Genomic DNA, 22,687 nt, shown 5'->3' with positions numbered 1-22,687 from the left:
AACCCCACCTCTATGCTCTGTAATTGACAGCCGGCTCAGTCGCCGGGATCGCGCTTGTCAAGGCTGCGCATGCGCCGTCCTCCTCATTCGTCGCTCGCCGAATTTGGGAGTGCAGAGCTTGATCAATCCTGACGCAAACAGATGGCATTTGTCAGATGCGGATCTGTCTGGCAAGCGCCCGACTGTATAGGGAGGGTGCTTAGGGACTGATGGTCCCCCCCCCCCCTCATTCCCCCTTTAGGTCATTCTGGGAGCTGGCCCCGTTATGTAAGGTTTAAGTAGTGGTAGATCAGGACGGCCGTTAAGGGGTTAATTCTCTGGTGGAACCTCCTTGGACAGGATGGGGGCGGTGCAGAAATCCTGAAGGTACATATACCCCTCCCCCTGTTCCAGCACTTCCTCTTGCAAGTGGAAGCAGAAATTGGAGAGGTATGTCTCCCTCTCTGCTCTGTCCACTCCAAGCTTCCGCGGGATTTGCGGCCTCGTGGTCCTCCTGGCGAGTATGTATGTGGAGGGTGAGGGTTTTGCTGGCTCATTTATGAGCGTTCCGGCTTTCCCTGGCACCCTTTCTCCCCCGCTCCTATTCACAGAACTGGCCGGGAGCTGCTGCATCATGCGGGCAGCCCCGGCACTTAAGCAACAGGGTCGGCGGTAACTCTCGCCCCCCCCTCCCTCCCTGCACCCCTCTCCCCACTCTCCGCTCCATTTACAGGTCATGAGCTGCCGCACCATGCGAGCAGCCTCACCGCATAAGAGAGGGACCTGCGATCCGCACGGCAGCCCCCCCCCCTCTCCATTACAACCCCTTATCTTACCTGCGTCCCTCTATTGAATGACCCTCAGGGACTTGCAGCGCCGCACCGTGGCCCTGCTCTTTATAGCCCCTACATGGCACCTGTGTGGCTAGCAATTATGTTCGGTGGTGTGGGCAGGTGGAAATTTTTTCACCCTAACAACAGAGCTTCCCCTACCGCCCCCCCCCCCCCTTTTTTTCCCTCCTACTAGCAGTACTCATGGGGTCCTGTGTTCATGCTGCTTTTTATGTGACCCCCTCCTCCCCCCCCCCTTTCCCAGGCACCAGGTACCGGCTCCAGCACCACTGTGGCCCTAGCACCTCCACACTTATTGTATCCATATGGGTTTTTACTGTGCAGCTTCTCTCTCCTCGCTTTCCATGCGAAATGCATATAAGCCTCTGCTGCCACCTACTGTGCCACACATATAATATTGCCTATACAGCGGATTACTGGTGCCTTGTTTATTAATCCGTCCCCTCCTAACCATGGGGCACTATGGGTCTCAGTTTTTTCCTGTTTTCATCTCTCTCCCTCCCCTCCCAATTTTGGAGCAGGGGTGGCTTTGTGTTTTTTCCTCCTTCTCGCAGGTGCCAGACGGCAAGGCCAAAGTGGGTCCCGCAAGCGCCGGGCCCGTCGCCGCTTCTGGTGGAAGTAGGCGCCCCAGTTCCTCCAGGCGGTGCTCACCATCGTATTTGATGGTATGTCGGGTGCGTCTGAGGAGTCTGGTCTGATGTTGCAATCAAAACCGTAAGAGGCAGGTGCCTACCATCCATTCAGCCTGGTCACTGTAGTGGCCCTTTGGGTTGCAGTTCCTGTACCTGCTACTTCGGTGGCGCCGTCCCTGATTACGCTACGCCTGGTGAGTACCGATGCACTGGGGCTGGGGAAATTTCTTGTATAGTGATATAGTAATTAAAAAAAAATAAAAAAAAATTCTAACGTTTTTTGGGTCTATAACTCTTAAATTTCTTTTAGCTTGCTGCTTTATGGAAGGTAATTGCTTGCCTCTCATGTGTGTTCGGATCTCTGGAGAAACTTTCAATACAGTAAAAAATAAAAACAAAAATAAATAATTATTTAAAATTTCATATAGTATAAATTTTCTTTCATTGCCTAAGGGACGGGGTTGTATATTCCTGTTGGAACTTTAGTGCTATCGCCGTTATGCTGTACTCCAGGCAGCTCTTATGGCTGTTGGGTATATGCTTAAGGCAAGCTGGTAGCTCAAACATCCAGTCTTTCTGTAGTTCAAACCCCTTTCAGCCTTTAAAAAAATAAATAAAATATATAGAAATAAAAAAATAAAATGTTTACTTGTTTTCACGTAAGTTCACCAACTACACAGCTTTCATAGCTGTGTGGGTAAATGCCTTGCTTCTGATGTGAAAGGTTGTGAGTTTAAGTCCCAGGAGAAACTTTTATCTCAATAAAATAAAAAATTAAATAAAAAATATAAAAAAAATCAAAGGGTTTTATTTTGTAGCATGGCGAGTTACAGCTTTAGCCATTGGTATAGTGACCCTCTTTAAGGTATATCTCCCACTGGTTCATTCCCTGTATTAGGATAAAATAAATAAAAAATAAATAAATAAAAAAGATGTATGTGTGTGTATGTATATATATGTGTGTGTATGTGTATATATATGTATATATAAAAAAAAAAAATAATAATAATAATAATAATAATAAATATATATATATATATATATATAGAGTATGTTATAGATATACAAGTAATGACATAATATGCCGTGGTTATTTTCTCATATTCCGTAATAATATAATAAAATTAGTAGAGTATGGGTAGTGGTATATTCGGGTTCTTTCCTGTGTAAAGTAATACTTCCTGTTGGGCTCCTACCTTTGGCACTATGCTGTGTGTATTTAATAAAAAATAAACAGTAATAATAATCATTTAATATGTTCTATTTGTGCTTTCAATACTGTCATATATTGCGGGATTTTATCCATCATAGTGGGCCAAAAAAAAAAGACAAGGAAAGGAACATGTAAAGATATCCCTCTTGTGTAGTGGTTGCCATACTTGCTTCTAGTATACAAGGTGTAGTTTGAATCCTGGCAGAAACATTCAGTAATAGAGAACTTTGTATATTTACTTTTTTCTAAACCCCTGGGCTATGATACAGAAGCTGTGAGTTCGGACTCCCTCACAAATTTTTCTTGTTTATATTTCAATTGCCTCATGTCCAGTGTTACAAGAGTCGCAGTTCGGTGGGTTTCAGTAGGGACGAATCCAAGGGGTATACCCGCGATGTGTGCGGCACAAGAGGCCATATTCTAGCGCAGCTGGGTTGTTCGGCTCGGTGGTATTGGGCGCAGTAGTTGCAGGAATAAAATAAAAAAAATAAAATAAAATAAATAAAAGAGGTTTGTACGTGCTTCGCTGCCTCTAATTGGGTGTATATTTCAGGATCCATGTCTCAGGTATTCCGGAAGTTAAGACGGAAGCGGACATCCGGGTCCGTTCATTTGTCGCTCAGGGTAGAGCTTTAAAAAGATGCAAGCACAATTCATGTAATTTCACTTTAACCTGCAGCCTTTCGATCCCCGTTCTTATCAGTTTTGGAGCGGATCAGACACGCTGATTGGTCCTCTTATGCCTTCAGGCCGTCATTCTGACCCTCCAGAATATAATTTTCATGCATCATTTCATTGTACGGTAGGCGATGCGGTTGTAATAAGTGAGTATTTTCTTTGGTAAGTTATGTTTTGTCTCCTTCAGCCTTCTGTTTTGGCTTATTTATATTTCATTAAAGGTGTTTGTCTCTTCATTCCAGGCCGCACTGCATTTGGGGTTTTATCCCAGGTTTTGTATGGGGTAATGGTTCTATTGGGCTTAGGGCCTGTCTATACATTACGATCCAGTGAATCTAAGTGGTGTGTACCTCCTCTTCCGCCCGGTTTCGATTTGGCGGTTAGTTGGGTATTCGGTTATGACTTTACTATGGTGGGCCTTCAATTCCTTTTCCTCAGCGTGGTTTTTCCTCTGTGGTTTTGCATTTCACCAAAAGAATAAATAAATAAATAAATAAATAAATAAAATTGAAATATGTAACTAATTTAATACATAATTAAAGGATAAGAATACAATTAGTAAAATGTCATTTGTATGGAATAGAGGTATTCTGTTATGTGGTCTGCTCGGGCTAATTGTTTTTTCTTTCAGGTCGTGGCTTTCGGCGGTTTGCTGGTTGGCCTTTGGATATCTTCCATGGGTTCGGAGAGGTGGTTGGTATAGAGTTGTGCCAGGGGCACGACGATGCTGGAGACCCAGCTGAGATAATTCCCTGGCCTATTCCGTAGCTTTGTACCTCATGGTTCTTACGTATGTTTATTCCGGTCATTTTTTAGGAGGTTGGTGATAATCTCCCAGGTGGGTTGTTTCTGGGCTATATTTGGGAATGCGTTAGACAATACAAATGTGTTAGGGATACAATACAAAGGTATAGATCAAGGGGTGGTGGTTTGTCACCGTTATCGGATGTTGCAGCTATATAGTGTAGTGCTTACAGCTGGATCAACGACCTCTCTAACCTTCTTTCTCCGGACGCAGGAGATTTCCTCTTTTCGTGGCTCAGTCCTGGGGTAGATTTATGGGAGTTGTGTTGCCTTCTTCTGAACCCTCTCCAGCTCCGGTATGCCTGCTTGTTTACGGGACACCAGAACTGTACACTGTCCTTCATGGTGGTTTGACTAGTATTTTAAATGGGGGTTGGGCTATGTTCTCCTCACGGGTTTCTATTCCCCGTTTTCATCAACCGGTTTTCTTATTGGCATTGGTTTTTGATGGTACATGTTTGCGTTTTGTATGCTAGTCAGTAATTCCTTTTCCGGCTTGTAAGAAGGTTTTTAAATAGACTCTGTTCCGCTGGGTGGTGGTCGGAGCCCCGTTTGGAGAACGGTTCTCCTCCGTGGCGGCATTTGAGTACAGCGGAGATATGGTGGGAGCAGATGGCGTGCTTGCCCGCTGGGAGTCCAGCTGTGGGTATACTGCTCTGATGATTACGGTTTACCTTGCCTGCTGGGAGTCCAGCGGTGGGCATACCGCTCTGATGATTACGGTTTAACTGGCCCGCTGGGAGTCCAGCGTTTGGCATACTGCTCTGATATTATGGTTTATTAAGGTTTGCCGCTTTAATAAAGAAGCTGTGGCCGATCACCATCCAGCAATAAAATGATACAGTTGTCTGTGTTGTTTGTTATGGGTCAAGGTTGGGTAAAGGGGCCAGAGGTAATTAAAGGTGTTTTCCCCTTCCCATGTTTCCCTGAATACCTGCAGTCTGACAAATGCATTGAAATACCGGATCCGTCTCTCTGGTGTCACCCAGAATAACGGAGCCGGTATTTATTTATTTTTTGTATTTTTAAAGGTCTGCGCATGCGCAGACCGGAAAACCGGATCCGTTTTTCCGGAACACTTAATGCTGGATCCGGCACTAATACAGTTCAATGGAAATTAATGCTGGATCCGGCATTCCAGCAAGTGTTCAGGATTTTTGGCCGGAGAGAAAAATGCAGCATGCTTCGGTATTTTCTCCAGCCAAAAAACGTAAGAGGGACTGAACTGATGCATCCTGATGCATACTGAACAGAATGCTCTCCATTCAGAATGCATTAGGATAAAACTGATCAGTTTTTTTTCTGGTATTGAGCTCCTGTGACGGAACTCAACACTGGAAAAGAAAAACGCTAGTGTGGAAGTACCCTTGCCAATTAACCACACCCAAATACTGCTCTGAAAATCTATCTAATGACAGACAATTTAGCCACAATATGCAATACACCTACAATATAAAAGATACCAAAAAATTACTGAATCAGTATGGTACTTACTGTCTTTCTGAGTATCACGGCGTCTATTTAGAATATCTAAACAAATGTGCAAGTACAGAAATTAAAATATTGTTAGACATTGTTGCATTGGGGTGCCTAGGGCCTAGCAGTAAAATTCATTCTGACTGGTTCCTGCCTTAGACTAAGGCCCTCTAAGCTATATGAGCCAGGAACACATGCTCACAAAGTGAGAGGCAGCAGCAAGGAGGTGGGCCCCTGGGGAAAGAGGATACTGGCCAGCCTGCCTCTGTGCCTAGAAGTAATCTCAGCCACCTGATGCATCCTCAATACTTGTTAAATAATCTTTTTTATATGGACATCAGTCTGTCTATCTGTATGTAGGGCAGTCAGTGTACTGTGGTGCCATGTGCTACTGTGCAGGGAGTGTGAAACTAGGGGCCCACCAGTGGATTCACCTGCACCCCTGTGGGTACAAGCCCGTTGTCAGATTATTCACACATTGAGTCTTTTTTTCAATATCTCAACATTCTTCCTTAAAGGGGTTATCCCATCATAATGATCACTGTTAAATCTGTTAATGATTTGACAGTGATCATTTTTGTAAATATACTTTATTAACAAATTCCCACCGATTAGGATAAAATTCATCCCCACTTACCTTATTGTTGTGACTCGGTCTCCCCTGGTTACGACCACCGCTCTTCTGCAAAATCCCGATGGTCGCGCTTGCCCAGAAGACTCCTTCTTTTCTCCCGGCCGGGCCACTCGCTGTCCTGAACGCGCACGCTGCCGCGCATGCGCGACGGTGACTTCTTCCCGGCCAGAATAGTACAGAGCCGCGAACGCGCACGCCGGCTCTGTACTATACTGGCCAGAAATAAGTCACATGGCGCATGCGCAGCGGCGTGCGCGTTCAGTCCAGTGCGCGGCCCGGCCGGGAGAAGACTTCAATCAAGATGAAGCCCGCCCCCAGCCAGAATCCAGGAAGTGAACGCGCGGTGGCAGCAGGTAAGTATAAAAACGCAAAGTGGGATAACCCCTTTAAAGAATTTAGAGTTGGCAATGAATCAAAAGTTACAGTAGTGCATGGTAGGTATGAAATGGAAAGCACATACTGTACAAGAGACATGAATCCAGCCTGGAGGTTTCATGTGACTGAGTGTGAAGTGAAGGGAATGGCTGATGTACATAATGGGGTTGAACTCTCCCATATAAATATAAAAGTTATGGGTTTAATAGGACATAATATTTCAGTAGAGTTTAAGCAATAACTTATTAGAGGAGTAGGAAAGGGGAGATGGGATGGCAACAATATGAGGAGAAAACCTTATGTGAACCCAGCCATAGAAATATGTCAGTATTTACTGATATCCAGCAGTCATGGAAATAACTTACAGACTGCTGACTGCTGGAGATATAGTACAAAGTTTTGTAAATGGTACATTGTAAAAAAAAAAAAAGGGGTTTAAAAGGTTTTCCTTGGGTCTGGGAGAGATTGAATTCCTATTTTAACTACTTCCCGCAGTACAGGAGCTCAGATGGCACCAAAACTGATGAATGCCTGCTGTTTTACATCCAGAGGTAAATAGATACCATAACACTGTACCTGATGAAGGAGAGCTACTCCCCGAAACGCCTTGTACTCAGTGGCGTAGCTATAGGGGTCGCACTTGCGACCGGACCCCTAAGTCAGGGGGGCCCGCAGGGCCCCCCAGGAGAGACGGAATAAAGCCCTGACTCATGGAGTGCTCTGACGGGGCCCACCATGAAGTACAGTGACAATGCCGGGCCCCGTCTGAGCGCTCTTCAAACATGTACTGTATAATATGAGTGGGGGGAGGGGAGGTTTGCGCAGAGGCAAAGGGGGGAGCGCACACTCACACAGACACCCGGCAGTTCTTGTCACTGCCGGCCGGGCTGTATCCAGAGTGAAGCAGGGTTCCAGCGCTCCCCCTGCTGGCCGCACATCGCGCTGCTGGCTGTGGGAGGAGCGCTGAAAGACTGGGAATGAGTGTGGGAGCACGTCATCAAGGACTCAGGTAAGCATGTGTTTTTGTTTCCCCCCCCCCTAAAGCTGCAGACTGGGGGAGGTGGGAAGGAAGGAAGGCACTGATGATGATGCCCCCTGTGCAGTGTGTGGTTCCCTCCCTAGTACTGATGATGATGCCCCCTGTGCAGTGTGTGACTCCCTTCCTGGCACTGATGATGATGGTGGGCATCTCTAATCTGGCATAACTACTGTGAGGGGGCACATATCTGGGCATCGCTACTATGAAAGGACACATATCTGGTATAACTACTGTGAGGGGCACATATATGGCTACAACTACTGTGAGGGGGCACATATCTGGCTACAACTACTGTGAGGGGGCACATATCTGACTACAACTACTGTGAGGGGGCACATATCTGGCTACAACTACTGTGAGGGGGCACATATCTGGGAATATCTTCCGTGAGGGGGCACATATCTGGCTACAACTATTGTGAGGGGGCACATATCTGGCTACAACTACTGTGAGGGGGCACATATCTGGGCATCGCTACTATGAAGGGACACATATCTGGAATAACTACTGTGAGGGGCACATATCTGGGCACAACTACTGTGAGGGGGCACATATCTGGGCACAACTACTGTGAGGGGGCACATATCTGGGCATCGCTACTATGAAGGGATTCAAGGTTTGCACTGGGGCCCATAACAGTCTAGTTACGCCCCTGCTTGTACTTCTGCAATAAAGTACAGTATCATCTTTACTATTACCATCTGGACTGGATTCTTGCACCCTGGGATATTTTATCTATTTCCCTCTGGAATCTTACCACTTCTTCGAGACCCCAGGTATCTCCGACAAGAAGACCTCCGTTCGCGGCTGCAGATCCACTATCAAACCGTGACTCCGGTACACGTCCTGACAAGCTTTCACTAGAGTTGTGCCAACAGGTAGCACAACCGTCAAAGGTGAGCCTTGCACTGAAACCATTTTTTACCTGTCTACAAACGGTATTACCCTATGGTACGCCCTGTTTTGTCTTTAACAGCACAGTAAATCCTGTGTATTTAATGTGGTTTTAAATGGCAGACACAAAATGGCAGAGTCTGCCGAGACAACTCTGATCACAGAATTTTAACTCCTCTGAAGTTGTGGTCAATTACAACCTGTCACGGCTTGGTGGTAGTTTGCTGTGACACTTTTGACGCACATGATGGTTGCCGGTGGCAAAGTGTTTGGTATGCATGCGTGTGCACTTCCCCTTTAAGGCTGTTTCCCTTCCCATTTCTGGTGCACGGGTTTAAGAGGTGTATAAGGTGGAGCTGGGTGTGGCCTCATGGCTCTTATGTTCTGGAGTTTTGAGCCTGAGGTCAGATTGTCTTCAGTGTCTTGAAGAGCTGGTGCTATTACATCTGCCCAGTCCTTGAGGGCCACCTCATGGGACATCAATGTCACCTGATGTCTCCCCTTTGTGTCTATTGTCTGTTACCCTACCTAACTTGTATGTTTGGTTTGGGTTTATGTTTGGGGTTATGTCTGGTTTGGTGTTTCATGTCTGGCCTGTTTGGTGTTTCAGGTCAGCATGGATGCCAGACATATCCTTTGTATGTCCTTACCTCCAGAAGGGGGTCCCTGGAGTTCCCCGGGAAGGGGGGGGGGACTACAAGCAGCTCAGCCTGGGGCCGCCATGGTTCTTGCCTCATGGTGGTCCAGGTTGTTTCTACTGGATTTTGTGTTTGGTGTTTGTGCTGGGTCCTGCCTGGTGTGTGTGTTTGGGCCTATGCGCATTTCCAGGATCCAGTGGTAGCGGCGTGGACGGCTCGAGTTCCTGTTGCAGCTGTGTCAGGTAGGTGTCCATGTTGGTCCTGTTGGCAGTGGTGTTTTCTGCCTCTGGACACTTACCTGTTGTGTCGTCCACTGCTGGCTGCTTTCTTCCCCTTTGTTGCTAGGCTTGTTGGAGACTCTAGTTCCTCCATCAAAACAATAGCTGATCTTAGGTAGACCAGCTACAGAAAACACTGTGGAGCCTCATTTAAGAGTCTCGACACAGCAATCCAAAGTGCAAAGCTCCCTGGGAAACAGTGATATGCAAAATAACCGTGGAGCCCCAGTTATGGGTCTTCAACACAGTGAAAGCCAGATATCCCTCAAAGGAAGGAAAACCAAGCAAAGGGGTGTCCCTATTACAGAGATCACCAAATCCACCATATTAAGTGGCCCCTATGTCAAGATCCCGCTCTTTTACAAGCTTTAAGGATATGACAGGGAAAACCTAAGCCAGTTATCCATCCACAGACAGCTGTTTCGGGGTGTTGCCCCTCATCAGTGTGGAGTAGGATTCTGGCTAACCGGGAGCAATGCCTTGGAGACTACTCAAACAAAACAATAGCTGATCTTAGGGAGACCAGCTACCGAAAACACTGTGGAGCCTCATTTAACCACTTCAGCCCCCAGTGCTTAAACACCCTGAAAGACCAGGCCACTTTTTACACTTCTGACCTACACTACTTTCACCATTTATTGCTCGGTCATGCAACTTACCACCCAAATGAATTTTACCTCCTTTTCTTCTCACTAATAGAGCTTTCATTTAGTGGTATTTCATTGCTGCTGACATTTTTACTTTTTTTGTTATTAATCGAAATTTAACGATTTTTTTGCAAAAAAATGACATTTTTCACTTTCAGTTGTAAAATTTTGCAAAAAAAACTACATCCATATATAAATTTTGCTCTAAATTTATTGTTCTACATGTCTTTGATAAAAAAAAAATGTTTGGGTAAAAAAAAAAATGGTTTGGGTAAAAGTTATAGCGTTTACAAACTATGGTACAAAAATGTGAATTTCCGCTTTTTGAAGCAGCTCTGACTTTCTGAGCACCTGTCATGTTTCCTGAGGTTCTACAATGCCCAGACAGTACAAACACCCCACAAATGACCCCATTTAGGAAAGTACACACCCTAAGGTATTCGCTGATGGGCATAGTGAGTTCATAGAACTTTTTATTTTTTGTCACAAGTTAGCGGAAAATGATGATTTTTTTTTTTTTTTTTCTTACAAAGTCTCATATTCCACTAACTTGTGACAAAAAATAAAAAGTTCTATGAACTCACTATGCCCATCAGCGAATACCTTGGGGTCTCTTCTTTCCAAAATGGGGTCACTTGTGGGGTAGTTATACTGCCCTGGCATTCTAGGGGCCCAAATGTGTGGTAAGGAGTTTTAAATCAAATTCTGTAAAAAATGACGAGTGAAATCCGAAAGGTGCTCTTTGGAATATGGGCCCCTTTGCCCACCTAGGCTGCAAAAAAGTGTCACACATCTGGTATCTCTGTATTCAGGAGAAGTTGAGGAATGTGTTTTGGGGTGTCTTTTTACATATACCCATGCTGGGTGAGATAAATATCTTGGTCAAATGCCAACTTTGTTTAAAAAAATGGGAAAAGTTGTCTTTTGCCAAGATATTTCTCTCACCCAGCATGGGTATATGTAAAATGACACCCCAAAACACATTCCCCAACTTCTCCTGAGTACGGTGATACCAGATGTGTGACACTTTTTTGCAGCCTAGGTGGGCAAAGGGGCCCATATTCCAAAGAGCACCTTTCGGATTTCACAGGTCATTTTTTACAGAATTTGATTTCAAACTCCTTACCACACATTTGGGCCCCTAGAATGCCAGGGCAGTATAACTACCCCACAAGTGACCACATTTTGGAAAGAAGAGACCCCAAGGTATTCGCTGATGGGCATAGTGAGTTCATGGAAGTTTTTATTTTTTGTCACAAGTTAGTGGAATATGAGACTTTGTATGAAAAAAAAAAAAAAAAAAAAATCAGCATTTTCCACTAACTTGTGACAAAAAATAAAAAATTCTAGGAACTCGCCATGCCCCTCACGGAATACCTTGGGGTGTCTTCTTTCCAAAATGGGGTCACTTGTGGGGTAGTTATACTGCCCTGGCATTTTCCAGGGGCCCTAATGTGTGGTAAGTAGGTAAATGACCTGTGAAATCCTAAAGGTGCTCTTTGGAATATGGGCCCCTTTGCCCACCTAGGCTGCAAAAAAGTGTCACACATGTGGCATCGCCGTATTCAGAAGAAGTTGGGGAATGTGTTTTGGGGTGTCATTTTACATATACCCTTGCTGGGTGAGAGAAATATCTTGGCAAAAGACAACTTTTCCCATTTTTTTTATACAAAGTTGGCATTTGACCAAGATATTTATCTCACCCAGCATGGGTATATGTAAAATGACACCCCAAAACACATTCCCCAACTTCTCCTGAGTACGGCGATACCAGATGTGTGACACTTTTTTGCAGCCTAGATGCGCAAAGGTGCCCAAATTCCTTTTAGGAGGGCATTTTTAGACATTTGGATACCAGACTTCTTCTCACGCTTTGGGGCCCCTAGAATGCCAGGGCAGTATAAATACCCCACATGTGACCCCATTTTGGAAAGAAGACACCCCAAGGTATTCAATGAGGGGCATGGCGAGTTCATAGAATTTTTTTTTTTTTGGCACAAGTTAGCAGAAATTGATATTTTTTATTTTTTTCTCACAAAGTCTCCCGTTCCGCTAACTTGGGACAAAAATTTCAATCTTTCATGGACTCAATATGCCCCTCACGGAATACCTGGGGGTGTCTTCTTTCCGAAATGGGGTCACATGTGGGGTATTTATACTGCCCTGGCATTCTAGGGGCCCTAAAGCGTGAGAAGAAGTCTGGAATATAAATGTCTAAAAAATTTTACGCATTTGGATTCCGTGAGGGGTATGGTGAGTTCATGTGAGATTTTATTTTTTGACACAAGTTAGTGGAATATGAGACTTTGTAAGAAAAAAAAAATAATAATTCCGCTAACTTGGGCCAAAAAAATGTCTGAATGGAGCCTTACAGAGGGTGATCAATGACAGGGGGGGTGATCAATGACAGGGGGGTGATCAATGACAGGGGGGTGATCAATGACAGGGGGGTGATCAATGACAGGGGGGTGATCAGGGAGTCTATATGGGGTGATAACCACAGTCATTGATCACGCCCGTGTAAGGCTTCATTCAGACGTCCGTATGCGTTTTGCGGATCCGATCCATCTATCAGTGCATCCGTAAAAATCATGCGGACATCTGAATGGAGCTTTACAGGGGGGTAATCAATGACAGGGGGGTGATCAGGGAGTCTATATGGGGTGATAACCACAGTCATTGATCATGCCCCTGTAAGGCTTCATTCAGACGTCCGGATGCGTTTTGCGGATCCGATCCATCTATCAGTGCATCCGTAAAAATCATGCGGACATCTGAATGGAGCTTTACAGGGGGTAATCAATGACAGGGGGTGATCAGGGAGTCTATATGGGGTGATAACCACAGTCATTGATCATGCCCCTGTAAGGCTTCATTCAGACGTCCGGATGCGTTTTGCGGATCCGATCCATCTATCAGTGGATCCGTAAAAATCATGCGGACGTCTGAATGGAGCTTTACAGGGGGGTAATCAATGACAGGGGGGTGATCAGGGAGTCTATATGGGGTGATAACCACAGTCATTGATCACGCCCCTGTAAGGCTTCATTCAGACGTCCGGATGCGTTTTGCGGATCCGATCCATCTATCAGTGCATCCGTAAAAATCATGCGGACATCTGAATGGAGCTTTACAGGGGGGTAATCAATGACAGAGGGGTGATCAGGGAGTCTATATGGGGTGATCACCACAGTCATTGATCACGCCCGTGTAAGGCTTCATTCAGACGTCCGGATGCGTTTTGCGGATCCGATTCATCTATCAGTGGATCCGTAAAAATCATGCGGACGTCTGAATGGAGCTTTACAGGGGGTTGATCAATGACAGGGGGGTAATCAATGACAGGGGGGTAATCAGGGAGTCTATATGGGGTGATCAGGGGCTAATAAGGGGTTAATAAGTGACGGGGGGGGGTGTAGTGTAGTGTAGTGGTGCTTGGTGCTACTTTACTGAGCTACCTGTGTCCTCTGGTGGTCGATCCAAACAAAGGGGACCACCAGAGGACCAGGTAGCAGGTATATTAGACGCTGTTATCAAAACAGCGTCTAATATACCTGTTAGGGGTTAAAAAAAACACATCTCCAGCCTGCCAGCGAACGATCGCCGCTGGCAGGCTGGAGATCAACTCTCTTACCTTCCGTTCCTGTGAGCGCGCGCGCCTGTGTGCGTGCGTTCACAGGAAATCTCGGCCATCGCGAGATGACGCATATATGCGTGACTCTGCGCAGGGCTGCCACCTCCGGAACGCGATCCTGCGTTAGGCGGTCCGGAGGTGGTTAAGAGTCTTAACACAGCAATCCAAAGTGCAAAGCTCCCTGGGAAACAGTGATATGCAAAATAACCATGGAGCCCCAGTTATGGGTCTTCAACACAGTGAAAGCCAGATATCCCTCAAAGGAAGGAAAACCGTCTTGGAGGAATCGGTTGTCTCCACCTTCTGACGCCATATTGCAGGGACCATTAGGGTCAGTAGGGCCCAGGTTTGAGAGTATGAGCCCCCTACCATTGAGGTGGCTCATATAGTCAGGAGGTCAGGGATAGGATTTAGGCATGCTTAGTTAGTTTCCAGCATTCTTTTCCCTGTTTCCAGGTATATGGTCCTCTCATTGTACGGTGGGGGGTTTACCCCACACCCCACCATGACACAACCACAGCATCTGAGCGGTAGTTTATCGGGAGTGAGGCGTTTGGTTCTGTCAATATCAGGAGCAGAACTACTATGGAAGCAGAAGTAGTCACTGCAGGAGGGAAGTCTAGGCATTTAGTACTGGGTCTCCACTACTAGACTGTATATAGTTAGCAAGACTGCTCTATTAATATCTGAAGAACCTGTTATGTCACCATGTGATCAGTGCAGGATTGGCGGAGCTCAGCAAAGGAGAGAAGGATCTGTGATGACATCATCATGTGATCATTATATGGTGGGCAGAGCTCAGCAGTGGAAAAGTGAAGAGGTGGTGAAGGTCCTTATGTGGTTTCATGTGACGTTAGAGGACCAAACTTTGTGTAGGGAAGTGAAGAAGCATGAATTCAATGTAAAAGCCAGGGAAATGCTAGGAATTGCAGTTGTTTCCTCTTATGCCTTCTCCTTGTAATGTCCTCTGATATCATATAATAACACCCTGTACATGCTGTGAGTTGTATGTCCCTCTTCTTGTACCTCAGGCCATGCATATTAGATGTATACCTGCTGAATCAGCCATTTTATATGGGACCAGATGACCATCTAATGTGTATGGGGACATTTGACTCTCCATTGATGGCAGATGTTGTGGGAGGTAAGCACTGTAACTGTAGTAACTGCTCCATCCTTTTGTTCTGGCCCCTGTCAGAGGAGTCTGGGGAGGGGAGGGGGGGGGGCAGACAGGTCTCAACAAAGTTCAATATGCATATATATTTGGGAGGAGTGGTCTTAGAGATTAAAATGTAATTCAAGCAAAAGGCACTTTTTTAAGGCAAACAAAAAAAGTCTAATGATGTAGTTATCAAACTACAACAGCATGTTTCCTTGATCAACCTTATAAGAGTCATCTTTTGCTTTTGGGTGCAAATTGCTAAATATTCCCCCAAGTAATACCAGTGACAATTTCTTGCATCTGAAGCCAATAAATCCCTGTGTCATCTCTAGTGAAGGTCAGAAGATACATTTGCATTCATTAGAAGGATGATTGTGTGCAGAAATTTAAAATTGGTGTGTTATAAATTTTGTCAGATGATATTATGAGATATGTTATACTTGCAACACCTTCTACTGTCGGCACCTTAATCACATACCGGAGTACATGAAAATAATACAAGCCGTTATAGCTTGACACTGATAGATGAGGAAACTTTTACTCAAAGCATCAATTACAATATATTTCATTATTGCTATACTAAGTTATATCTCAAGCATTTTTTTAACAATCCTCATCACAAAGCAATAACTTGACACTGCACATTACAGATTTTAAAATTGCTGGCGTCCCAGGTTCAAATCATAGCAAGGACAATATCTCCATGGAATTTGTATGTTATTTCCGTGGTTGCATGGGTTTCCTCCAAAATCCAAAGACATACTGATAGGGAACTTAGGGTACTTTCACACTAGCGTTTTTCTTTTCTGGCACTGAGTTCCGTCCTAGGGGCTCAATACCGGAAAATAACTGATCAGTTTTATCACCATGCATTCTGAATGGAGAGAAATGCATTCAGGATGCATCAGGATGTCTTCAGTTCAGTCACTGAACGGCGGTATTATCTCTGTCCAAAATTCCGGATCAGTTGCCGGAATGCCAGATCCGCATTAAAAATACCGCAATGCCGGATCCGTCATTCTGGTCTGAGCATGCGCAGACCGGTAAAAATGTGAAACAAATATATAACGGATCCATTTCTCCGGGAATACATCCAGAGAGACGGATCCGTTCTTGCAATGCAATTGTAAGACTAATCTGCATCCGGATTCGTCTACAAATGCTGTCTGTTTGCATGCAGATTGCTGGTTCTGGCAGGCAGTTCCAGCGACGGAACTGCTTGCCGGATCAATCTGCCACAATTGTTAAAGTAGCCTTAGGGTCCATTCACACGACCGCAAAATGGGTCCGCATCCATTCCACAATTTTGCGGAACGGGTGTGGACCCATTCATTTTCAATGCGGCCGGAATGTGCTGTCCGCTTCCGAATTTGCGGATCCGCATGCGTGCTTCCATTTCCGCTAAAAAATAGAACATGTCCTATTCTTGTCCGCCATTTGCGGACGAGATTAGGCATTTTCTATTATAGTGCCAAATTGCAGAATTGGAAAAGGAGAAAAATCCAGCTCCAAAGTACCAAAATAATGGTATCTTTATTCACGGTTATTTAAAATCTTCAAATCACAGGAGATTCTTGTTACGCGTTTCAGACCATAAATAATTGTAGGTCCTTCCTCATGACACATAGAACTTCTGAAAGTCTGCACCATATATGCCATAAACACACCTGGCCTTGCAATCAAATTATCAGATGGTCAAGAGCGGCACAGATGGTGCAATCAATACTTCTGACCACCTTTAAACCAAAAAGTGCTTGGTATAACAAAATAAAATATAATAAAAAACACAAATCATACACAAATGTGCAATATCCAAAAACACACTAAAAACAGTGGCAAGAATGTGTGTATGTATATATGTATATGTGTGTGTATATATATATATATATATATATATATATATATATACACTGCTCAAAAAAATAAAGGGAACACAAAAATAACACATCCTAGATCTGAGTTAATTAAATATTCTTCTGAAATACTTTGTTCTTTACATAGTTGAATGTGCTGACAACAAAATCACACAAAAATTTTAAAATGGAAATCTAATTTTTCAACCCGTGGAGGTCTGGATTGGGAGTCACACTCAAAATTAAAGTGGAAAAACAGGCTGATCCAACTTTGATGTAATGTCCTTAAAACAAGTCAAAATGAGTCTCAATAGTGTGTGTGGCCTCCACGTGCCTGTATGACCTCCCTACAACGCCTGTGCATACTCCTGATGAGGTGGCGGACGGTCTCCTGAGGGATCTCCTCCCAGACCTGGACTAAAGCATCTGCCAACTCCTGGACAGTCTGTGGTGCAACGTGACGTTGGTGGATAGAGCAAGACATGATGTCCCAGATGTGTTCAATTAGATTCAGGTCTGGGGAACGGGCGGGCCAGTCCATAGCATCAATGATTCCGTCTTGCAGGAACTGATGACACACTCCAGCCAGGCCTAGCATTGTATTGCATTAGGAGGAACCCAGGGCCAACCGAACCAGCATATGGTCTCACAAGGGGTCTGAGGATCTCATCTCGGTACTTAATGGCAGTCAGGCTACCTCTGGAGAGCACATGGAGGGCTGTGCAGCCCTCCAAAGAAATGCCACCCCACACCATTACTGACCCAATGCCAAACCGGTCATGCTGGAGGATGTTGCAGGCAGCAGAACGCTCTCCACGGCGTCTCCAGACTCTGTCACGTCTGTCACATGTGCTCAGTGTGAACCTGCTTTCATCTGTGAAGAGCACAGGGCGCCAGTGGCGAATTTGTCAATCTTGGTGTTCTCTGGCAAATGCAAAACGTCCTGCACGGTGTTGGGCTGTAAGCACAACCCCCACCAGTGGACGTCGGACCCTCATATCACCCTCATGGATTCTGTTTCTGACCGTTTGAGCAGACACATGCACATTTGTGGCCTGCTGGAGGTCATTTTGCAGGGCTCTGGCAGTGCTCCTCCTGTTCCTCCTTGCACAAAGGCGGAGGTAGCAGTCCTGCTGCTGGGTTGTTGCCCTCCTACGGCCTCCTCCACGTCTCCTGATGTACTGGCCTGTCTCCTGGTAGCGCCTCCATGCTCTGGACACTACGCTGACAGACTCAGCAAACATTCTTGCCACAGCTCACATTGATGTGCCATCCTGGATAAGCTGCACTACCTGAGCCACTTATGTGGGTTGTAGACTCCGTCTCATGCTACCACTAGAGTGAAAGCACCGCCAGCATTCAAAAGTGACCAAAACATCAGCCAGGAAGCATAGGAACTGAGAAGTGGTCTGTGGAACCACTCCTTTATTGGGGGTGTCTTGCTAATTGGCTTTAATTTCCACCTGTTGTCTATCCCATTTGCACAACAGCATGTGAAATTGATTGTCACTCAGTGTTGCTTCCTAAGTGGACAGTTTGATTTCACAGAAGTGTGATTGACTTGGAGTTACATTGTGTTGTTTAAGTGTTCCCTTTATTTTTTTGAGCAGTGTATATATATATATATATATATATATATATATATATATATATATATATAAAAAAACTCTCCTAATAATGTAAGTTGAGATCATGCCTTTTGTTTAAACCCTTAGGTTGTCTGGAACCAAGTTGAAAAATCCAGAAGGCTTCCCTATTTAGGAGTTTCCTTCTGTGATCTCCCCCTCTAACAGGGAAACTGACTCTTTCTATTCCCTGCGCGGTTAATCCAGAGGTGTCACCCCCATGTATAACCGCAAAATGTAAGCTGGCAGCGGAAATATTGTGATTTTTAAACTGCGGGACATTGGAGATGTGCTTGCGTATTCTTGTTTTTATTTAATTTGTGGTACAACCCATATATTGTAACTTGCATAGCTTGCATGTTATCAGGTACACCGCAAACTGTATAGGATACTTCTTATTGTTTGCAGTGGACCTGAAAAATCTGTCAGTTAAAGTGTGGTCACAGCAGATACTTGCCGTGGCCACACTTGTAACTTCCTTTGTTAACAAGCCAAAGCAGCTTATGTACTTTTTTATCTTGATACAAACTAGGACTAAGCATGTTACTCAGTGTTGGGGCCCTTCTTGCCACACATTTCACCTCATTAGTAATAATGTCCATCCACTGCTTTTCACAAGACAACAATGGTAGATATTTTTTGATAATTTTACACATGTCATCAAATTCAACACTGTATTGCGTTACAAAGGGGGTGAAAGATTGTTTCTGTTTACTAAAGTCCATCCTTTGAGACCTTTTAGGAAAGACCAAAGATTCTCTATTTTTCATTGATATCTCATTAACAAAAGATGATATACGCTTTTGTGAATATGACCTACCAATGAGTCTGTTCTTTATATTGGTAGCTTCTTGAGTGAACATAAGCACGTCCGAGCAATTGCGACAAGCTCTAATTAATTCTCCTTTAGGGATATTACGTATAGTGTGGGCGGGTGGCACGATGCAGCATGCAAGATGGTATTACCAGCAAGTTCTTTCCTATATGTAGTGGTAATAACACGGGACGTGGCGGAGTTCCCCCTCAGGCACAAATCCCAAAAATATATATATATGAACTATGATGTTGGAGGCTAAAAGAAATAAACTCCCCGCAAGAATTCATGTAGTCAGAAAACAGCGGTATGGCTGCCACATCACCAGACAATACTAATAGCAGGTCATCGATATAGCAACCATACCACTGTATCCGACCACAGAATGGGTAGGTGTCGATGAGGAGAAAGCATCCCTCCCACCACGCCATAAAAATATTGGCTATGGAGGGAGAGAACTTGGCCATCGACACCCCAGAGACCTGAAGATAAAAAGTTGAATCAAACATAAAAAAAATTGTGCTGGAGGAGGAACTCTACCACCACACCCATGTACTCTTGTAATTCCACTGACTAATCACTAAATCTGTTTAGGACCCAGTGCAATGATATTAAAGCCATATTGTAAGGGATACTGGTGTTTAATGCTGGGACATCTGCGTTACCCAGGTATATTCCTGTTTTCATTCAAAAGCCGAGAATGCCTGCAAAACAGATCTTGTGTCCTTTAAGAAACCAGGGATCTGAGGAATTAGGGGTTGGAGCAATGTGTCAATCCACTCAGATAGCCTTTCCAAGAATGAACCAGTCCCTGCCACAATTGGGCGCAAGGGGGGGGGGGGAACCCTTTGTGAGCTTTGGGGAGTGCATGAAAAATCTATATGACTGGATGTTGCACATAAATGTAATCAGTTTATTTTTTAGTTAGGAAACCAGCTTCTAAGCCCATTGTGAGAATATTGGTAATTTTCGCTTGAAAATGGAGGAGAGGGTTGCCAGCAAGGGGTTTATATATGTTAGCATCTTTTAACATTGCCAAAATCTTCAGTTTGTACACCCCACTGTGTAAAATGACAACCGCTCCTCCCTTATCAGCCTCTTTTATAATCAGGCCATCCCTGTTTCTCAGATCTCGTAGTGCCCTCTTTTCATTATATGTAAGATTCCCACTCCTGGAATGCTGAGCAACATGCTCTGCACTCCTAGTGGCATCATACAATGAGCAGAGGTCTCTCTCCACCAGTTCCTGGCTTGTTAACAAAGGAAGTTACAAGTGTGGCCATGGCAAGTGTATCTGCTGTGACCACACTGTAACTGACAGATTTTTCAGGTCCACTGCAAATAATAAGAAGTATGCTATACAGTCTTACATTAACTGCAACACCAAGTTTGCGGTGTACCTGATAACATGCAAGCTATGCAAGTTACAATATTTGGGTTGTACCACAAATGAAATAAAAACAAGAATACGCAAGCACATCTCCAATGTCCCGCATTTTAAAAATTGCAATGTTTCTGCTGCCAGCTTACATTTTGCGGTTATACATGGGGGTGACACCTCTGGATTAACCATGCATGGAATAGAAAGAGTCCGTTTCACTGTTAAAAGGGGAGATCACAGAAGGAAACTCCTAAATAGGGAAGTCTTCTGAATCTTTCAACTTGGTTCCAGACAACCTATAGATTTAAACAAAAGGCATGATCTCATATTAGATTATTAGGAGAGTTATATTTATATATATATATATATATATATATATATATATACAGTACAGACCAAAAGTTTGGACACACCTTCTCATTCAAAGAGTTTTCTTTATTTTCATGACTATGAAGGCATCAAAACTATGAATTAACACATGTGGAATTATATACATAACAAACAAGTGTGAAACAACTGAAAATATTATTACTGCTTTGCACACTCTTGGCATTCTCTTGATAAGCTTCAAGAGGTAGTCCCCTGAAATGGTCTTCCAACAGTCTTTAAGGAGTTCCCAGAGCACTTGTTGGCCCTTTTGCCTTCACTCTGCGGTCCAGCTCACCCCAAACCATCTCGATTGGGTTCAGGTCCGGTGACTGTGGAGGCCAGGTCATCTGGTGCAGCACCCCATCACTCTCCTTCATGGTCAAATAGCCCTTACTTTCAAAGTTTTCCCAATTTTTCGGCTGACTGAATGACCTTCATTTCTTAAAGTAATGATGGCCACTCGTTTTTCTTTACTTAGCTGCTTTTTTCTTGCCATAATACAAATTCTAACAGTCTATTCAGTAGGACTATCAGCTGTGCATCCACCTGACTTCTCCTCAACGCAACTGATGGTCCCAACCCCATTTATAAGGCAAGAAATCCCACTTATTAAACCTGACAGGGCACACTTGTGAAGTGAAAACCATTTCAGGGGACTACCTCTTGAAGCTCATCAAGAGAATGCCAAGAGTGTGCAAAGCAGTAATCAAAGCAAAATGTGGCTACTTTGAAGAACCTAGAATATGACATATTTTCAGTTGTTTCACACTTATTTGCTATGTATATAATTCCACATGTGTTAATTCATAGTTTCGATGCCTTCAGTGTGAATCTACAATTTTCATAGTCATGAAAATAAAGAAAACTCTTTGAATGAGTAGGTGTGTCCAAACTTTTGGTCTGTACTGTGTATATATATATATATATATATATATATATAATATTCTTGCCACAGTTTTTAATGCTTTTTTGTATATTGCACATTTGTGTATGATTTGTGTTTTATTTTATTATATATTATTTTGTTATACCAAGCACTTTTTGGTTTAAAGGTGGTCAGAAGTATTGATTGCACTGTCTGTGCCTGTCACACCGGTGCACATTAGTGATCTGACAGCCTCTTTTATAGAATGTGTGTGTCAGCAGATAAGAACCATTTGGCCCATCTAGTGGTTTTGGTTTCACTTTGTCTGTGTGTTGCTTGTATGTCCACACCTCCTGTTCAGGTGTGGATCATGTGACCTTTACCTCCCCTTATTTAGTCTGACTTTACCCATCACTCCTTGCTCTGGATAGCTTCATTTGTTTTTTGGAAGAGCTGGAGTGTGGTTCTAGTTGAAGTCCTGTTCATCCATCATCCATCAGCCTCAGAAGTTAAGTGTTCCGTTTGTTGTATTTTGTATTCCCCCCCACCTTTGTTGTTTACTAGGCCTCAGCGAGACACTGGTTTCTTCACCAGGGAAGTAGTGGGTAGTCTCTGCCCTGTCATTACCATTAGGGCATCCGAGGGCCACCAGGGTTTTCTAGGTTCCTGTGTATGGGCATCTCTACCATCGAGAGGTGCCCATATGGATAGGAGTTAGGGCCAGGAACAGGGTTTTATAGGTGGTGACCCTTTTCCTTCCCTAGCGGTGAGGCCTAGTGTCTTTTCCCTTCCTTCTTATTATCTTTTGGTGTTCTCCCCTACTACATCTGTGACATTATCCAGAGC

The 22,687-nt window shown here is 44.3% G+C and overlaps 1 protein-coding gene and 1 long non-coding RNA gene across 2 annotated transcripts in view; both read right to left on the bottom strand.

The window, feature by feature from the left end:
• The window catches only part of TENM2 (teneurin transmembrane protein 2), a 3,383,593-nt gene that overhangs the window by 2,737,193 nt on the left and 623,713 nt on the right, over positions 1 to 22,687 (bottom strand). The window lies entirely within an intron of this gene.
• Positions 9,396 to 14,096, bottom strand: LOC120977155. The gene is made up of 3 exons (XR_005773834.1): positions 14,046 to 14,096; positions 11,751 to 11,755; positions 9,396 to 9,579 (listed from the first exon to the last, which is right to left on the bottom strand). It is a non-coding gene; the product is annotated as an uncharacterized LOC120977155 (long non-coding RNA).

This window comes from Bufo bufo, chromosome 1, assembly GCF_905171765.1.
Source record: "Bufo bufo chromosome 1, aBufBuf1.1, whole genome shotgun sequence".
Lineage (NCBI taxonomy): Eukaryota > Metazoa > Chordata > Amphibia > Anura > Bufonidae > Bufo > Bufo bufo.
Note: the sequence above shows the minus strand (reverse complement) of the source record. Positions and strands in the feature narration are given on the sequence as shown.